Below are 6748 nucleotides of genomic sequence, written 5' to 3'. Positions count from 1 at the left end.
GATTGTTTCTAACACATTTATAAGATTATTTCTTTGTTGATTTGTATGTCCCTCCCCCATGGTATAACCCCTGCTTTCACTGTATTTGATGTCAGTATAATTTTTCAGGGGAAGGGAAAAAACAAATCGTTTAAATAGGGATACAGGTGGACCCATTACAAAAATGAGATGTCCAAGTCATTATGTCAAAAATGAACTTTACAACTTTGGTGGTGGGGGGAGGAGTAAGGGGTGGAAGATGGAGGGGGAGGATGGGAAGAGATGGGAAGGGGAAATAAAGGAGGAGGCTACAATGCTTGACAAGAAATGTACTCGTTTTCTTGCCCATGTAATTGCAACCCCTCTCTACAGTATTTTCACAATAAAAATGCAAAAATATCATGCATTTATACATTAAATTTAGTATAGGAAGTAGGTAGAAAGTAATCATTTTAAAAAATGTATCTGAAGTATGTTTAACTATATTTTAATTAGCAGCTTATGTGTTAATTGATGTAAATTTAATGCTCATCACGCTATAGTTTTAAAATAGAACTGTTGATTTTTTTGCCATTTGAATCTAAACTAAAATAATTTCAGAGTATTATAGTAAACAAATTTAATGAATTATTTAAAACAAAATTAAATTTTTTCTTTACTTTGTCTCCATAAATATAGAAATAGACATGGAAAAGATAATATAGATGTAAGTATGGAAAGGTAAACAATTCTTAAAAGAAGAGTTATACCTGAGACCAGCCCTATTCTACAGAAACAAATGCTTTTAGTAACATTATTAGCAGGCATCCAAACATTTTCTAAAAAGAATAAATACAGATCATAAGAATTGGAAAAAATACATTTTCTACATGGTATTCCCTTAAAAATCTATTGGTGGATATTAATCTTACATAATAATGGGCTTCATTGATATTTTCATACATAATACATACATAATATAATTGGGCCATATTCACCTTCACTCATTATTCTTTGTTTCCCCTTCCCCTCCACATGTTTCTCTTCCTCTTCATAAAATCCTACTCTTCAGTAACATTTTTGTCTAAAAAATTGAACATCATTTGTATCTGTCATGTGAGAATATATTGATTTGTACTCTTTTAATAGCTTCAATTTTCCAGATAGTATAAGTGTATCATAATTTATTCTCAGAATATAACCTTAATAGTAATTTAGGATATTTTTCCTTACTTATAGCCAATAAAACAATTGAAACCTTTGTATCTATAATTTAATGTACTTGCTCCATCAGGTTTAATTGCTATAACTGGAATGAATAATCTGGAGATTGTATCTTTTTCCACTTGTTTTTGATTTTTTTTCGAGTTGTCCTTTAACATAACCATCAGAGCTATCTTCTCATTCCTCATAGAGCTACCAAAACTCATCATTTTCTAACTTTTGCCGACTTTTTTTTGGGGGGGGGGCAGGTCTGGGGCTTGAATTCAGGACCTGGGCATTGTCCCTGAACTTCTTTTGCTCAAGCCTCTCACTCTGCTACTTGAGCCACAGCACTCACTTCAGGCTTCTTCTGTTTATAGAGTACTGAGGAACCAAACCCAGGGCTTCATGGATGCTAGGCAAGCACTCTACCACTAGGCCACATTCCCAGCCTACTTTTGCCAACTTCATCAAGGCCAATATTATCTTGCTTGTATTTCAAAGATTCTCTTTCATAGTTATGGAATTATAGCTCTAGCTTTGGGTAAAGATAAACAATTTGAATAAACAACAATTTTGCATTCGTGTATTTATAATTTTTGCAGGTCTTACTCTGAAAATTTGCAAAGTCCAAACAAAGAGTTATGGTTTACTTTGCTTTCATTGTTCTATTCATTTCACAATTCTCTCAACAAACATGGCATGTACTTGTCTTTTAAGAAATATTAGTGAACCTTAAACATATGACATTCCCTTCCCAACTAGCATGCAGATTGTAGCTTAGGCCTGTGATTTTCTTTTTATGCCCATAAGACAAAATCTTACTTGAGGACACTATTGAAAACCAGATATCCTGAAATTATCCCCAGCCAGTCCATATTACTTAGACTGATGTGCAACACAGAAATCTGTAATTTAGATGCTTTTGATGTAGGCGGGCTGAAAATCATAATTCAATAAGCAACACCAGTTTGAAAGAAACATTTTTTTTGCCTGTGGGAAAGGATATTAATTATTGTACCAAAAATGCTACATGAAATTTTATTCTGTTAACTATCTGATACTAAACACAGTAAATGGCAAGAAAGAGCTGATTATAACTTTACTCATCATTTATATTATTGTAGTTTATTTTAGCATCATGAGTCAGACCACAGATCTATTCCATCTCCTTAACTTTACACCCTGGATACGATTGTCCTATTTAAAAAAAAAAAACTCGCTAAAGAAAATAAAAACAGCTGGGTGCTGGTAGCTCATGCCTGTAATCCTAGCTACTCAGGAGGCGAGAGCTGATGATTATGGTTCAATGCCAACCCAGGGAGGAAAGTTTGGTAGTTTTATCTCTAATTAAGCATCCAAAAGCTAGAAGTGAATGTGTGGCTCAAATGCTTGAGCAAAACAGCTCATGGATAGTACTCAGTTCCTAAATTTAAGCCCCCGATCCAATGCACACTCACACACACACATACACACACATACACACACACACACAAATAGAAATCACACACACACACACACACACAAATAGAAATAGAACATTTATGTATCTTCTAAAGAATCTCTTCTGTGTGGTACATATTATAGGTGATAAGCCCTCTGTACAGTATTTTTACAATAAAAACATACAAAAAAGAAATATATGCATAGTATTTTTAGGGGAATATAGGCATGTGATCCCTGGTCGTAGTTTTCTAGAGGTAAATTACCATTACAAATTTTGGAATTTCTCTAACTGGATCCTAGCTTTCTCATACAGTTCTACCTCTTCTTGACATTATATCTCACTCAGACTACTGAAATGGCATTTTCTATCCTCATGAACCTAACCTATTAATTTCCATAGAGTATCTGGAAAATTCTTTTTTCATTCATATTTGATATTTGCTATTAAGGTTACTAGAGTGGATTATTACATTTTCCTGCTCCCTGTGTGAGTGATATTGGTCTGCTAAAACTAAAAATGGATACTTCTGTGTTCTTTAGCAAGAATCCTATTTGAGGCATAGACAGTATTAGTGTCAGTCATCTTTGCATTGTCATAATAAAGAGCTGAAATTAGTTGAGTGAAGTTTTACTTTGCTCATAATTGTAGGAATTTCAGTCCATAGTATGCTGGCTCTGATGTCCTGGAGCGTGCAGTGAGGTGGTAGTCCATGGTGAAGCGTGCATGAGTTAGGCAACCTTCCCATTCTATGTTAGCTAAGAAGTACAAAAGTAAGACAGGAAAAGACCAAAGACCCACAATCCTCCTTGAGCGCCTGCCCCTGTGACCAAATATGTCCCACTATGCTCCACCCTTTAATCAAAATCTTAACCATTATGAACATTAAGCTATGCCCCCCAAACACTCACACATTTTCTGGCTGAATAAATGCACTGGTTTTACCCTTATCTATTCCTAGATCATTGGAAAGAATCTACAATTGATGTCTACAATCTTTTAACTATTGTATTTCACTTGCACAATGCAAGAAACTCTGAAAAGACTTTTCTTCTTCTGATTTTTTGTCTGCATTCTAAATTCTGTTGGCAATATACAGAATGACCCTTTGAAAAATACGTATCAGATTGTTTAACCTCCTGTGTTCAACTCTATGCAGAGGGATTTCATTTCCTACCAAGAAGGAACCAAATTTCTTACAATGGCCTCCTGGGCAATACAAATTAGACTTTTGTAATTTCTCTGTTTTTCCATTAGTCTCCCTTAGCATTCAAATGAACCCTGGGTTCCTTCCTTATGCTCAAATAACTGAATGTCAGATGCTATTGTTTCATATTAACCTTCATTGCTAATTCTCTCAATTCTTTAAGAACATTGATCATTTCATTTTGCCAATGAAATTTACAGTATATTATTTAAAATGACAAAAACCTGTCCTCTTTACCCTATACCTATTCTTTTTGTCATAGAATGAAATTCTTTCCATTCTATAAAATTTAGATATGGTCCATATATTTCTTTATATGCCATAGATGAGCTATAAAATTATATATATATATATATATTTCACAGCTATTATTTTTTACAATTTGCTGTTCTCTTTAAAATGTATAAAATCAAGTATATTTTCAATTAATATTTATTATTATACAGAAAATCAAGGAAATCTGAAAAGCAAAATGAGATAGGAATGAGTAGACTTCAAAGTTACAACACTTTATTAAGATAAAGCATATCATTATTCATATATTTAGAAAATGTTTCTGAGTTTTATAGAACTAAGTTTTCTTTGTAATGTAAGAGAATTTAATTTGACTTTCTCATAGTGTACTTGAGCTGCGAAATATGAAATATGAATGAAAGAATCAACTTGTAGTTTTTATTAAGCCTGTAATAATAGAGGGCACCTCCTGGAAATGAAAGTGGTGGTTTTGTGACTCTGTAGTGTAACTGCTGATTTTGCCCAGTAGGTAGTAAACATATGGAACTGATTCACATGACCTGATCTGACTGAAAATTCTTAAAAAATTCACATAACTGAGAAGAGCTTTAAATGCATTCTTGAATCACATAATCATATTTTTGGTGCTGATCTCCTGACATTAGCATTCAAATGGCAATTTCCATTCCACATGTATTAAAATTATTATTAGAAGCCATAGGTTGATCTAATCTAGTAGACACTTTTTTATGCCTAGCTAAAACTTGTGCAATATTAAAGTGACATTACCTAGGTACAACGCCATACTTACATCCTGGGAAGGACAAATATCCACTTAAATAGAAATCTTGCATATTATAAGCAGGCAGGGTTAAGCCAACTCCATGGTTCATCTCTTCATTTATCTTACTGATTTAGGTGTGTTCTTTGAGCAAACTTTAGGAACATATGAGTTTAGGGACTCCTTGTCATTTGTGATAAGTTAAACTGTTTTTATCTTAAGTGATATCCACTATGACATAATTCAAGGAAATAAATACCATGAAAATAAAATTTTAGTCTACTGTAGAAATGAGTTGCTGGTAAGATTCTAGATGCAATACTCATTTATATTTCTGGCAATGCTAATTTATTTTCTGAAATGCTAAGTATTATTTTATTATGTATAATAAAAATATTCCATTTCATAGAAAGCTTGATAATCCTATTGCTGGAGCAGAAGCTATCCTCTGGGGAAACAATGCATTTATTATGCCTGAAGTTTTCTTTTGGCCTTAACCTTTGAGCTCACCTTCTTTCCTTTTTTTTTTATTTAATTTTATTTTATTTGTGAACCTACTGTACAGAGGAGTTACAATTACATGGGCAGGATAATGCGTACATTTCTTACCAAACATTGCAGCCTCCTCCTTTGTTTACCCTTCACATCCCTTCCCAGCCTCCCCCCTCCCCCCCAATCCCATTTGTTTAACAGGATCCTAGCAGAGAGCTTCCCAAACATACAAAAAAATAGGCCTATTCAGATACAAATAGACCAGACCAGAATAGGACATCCCACCATCACATTATAATCCACACAGGATCAACTCAGACCAAGGAAAAGATCCTTAAAGCTGTCAAGGAGAAAAGGTTAATCACCTATAAAGGGAAACCAATTAGAATCACCTCAGATTTCTCAGCAGAGACAATCAAAGCAAGAAGAGCCTGGAATGATGTATGCCATGCCTTAAAAACAAACAACTATCAACCAAGAATACTGTACCCAGCTAAACTCTCCTTCATAACTGAAGGCCAAATAAAAACCTTCCATAGCAAAGAAAAATTGAAACAATACATCTCCACCAAACCAGCCCTACAAAAGATTCTTAAAGATGTCCTACACATAGAAAACCAACAAGACCTTCTTTACTTTTGATCACATGCTAAACAGAGGTACTGAATCAATACTCAGCAACTGAAATATGTAAGGGATCTATGTAAATATATACAACATTCTGAAGTACTTGAAAACAAATGGAATAATTATTATATAGGTGATTTTCCTTCATGGCGATCACTGATCTACCATGCCCTAAGTCCTGGATTTATATTCTATGGATTATTTGGATTTTTTTTCTTTTCATGGTGATTATATGTAACATCTCAATAAGATCCCACTTTGAATTCCTGTCATCTTAATCTTTATAACCAGTGCAAAATCTATTCAATTCTGTCCAAATAATTTTAAATTATAATGTGATGGAATTACATTTTGAGCATTCTTTGCCCAAAAGATTTAAAGCAATCATTTTATGCATTAATTTTATGCTATATAGAAAACACAATGTGAAATTAGAAGACATAGTACTAAGAACGCTGGCATTTACATTAATAATATTTAATAAATAAGACAGAGGCAGGTGGCTTATACCTCTAATGCTAGTTACTCACAAGGCTATGATTGGAGGACTATGGTTCAAAGCCAGACCTGGAGAAAATTCTGTGAGTCTGTTTTCTCCAAGTGGTAGAGTGCCAGCTTTGAGTGATAAAGTTAAAGATAAAGCCCAGGCCTGAAGTTCAAGTCCAAGTATTGGCACATAGACACGAACACAAATCACCACAAACCAATTTTGTCTGTGGATTTATTAAATATGGTTTTCACCAAGCAATTAATTGATTAAAATCAATTAATACATTTCTGGGCAAAACTTTAAATTCTGTGT

The sequence above is a fragment of the Dipodomys ordii genome, unplaced genomic scaffold (genome assembly GCF_000151885.1).
Source record: "Dipodomys ordii isolate 6190 unplaced genomic scaffold, Dord_2.0 Scaffold37, whole genome shotgun sequence".
Taxonomy (NCBI): Eukaryota; Metazoa; Chordata; class Mammalia; order Rodentia; family Heteromyidae; genus Dipodomys; species Dipodomys ordii.
The sequence above is the reverse complement of the archived record's forward strand: the minus strand, read 5'-3'. Positions refer to the sequence as shown.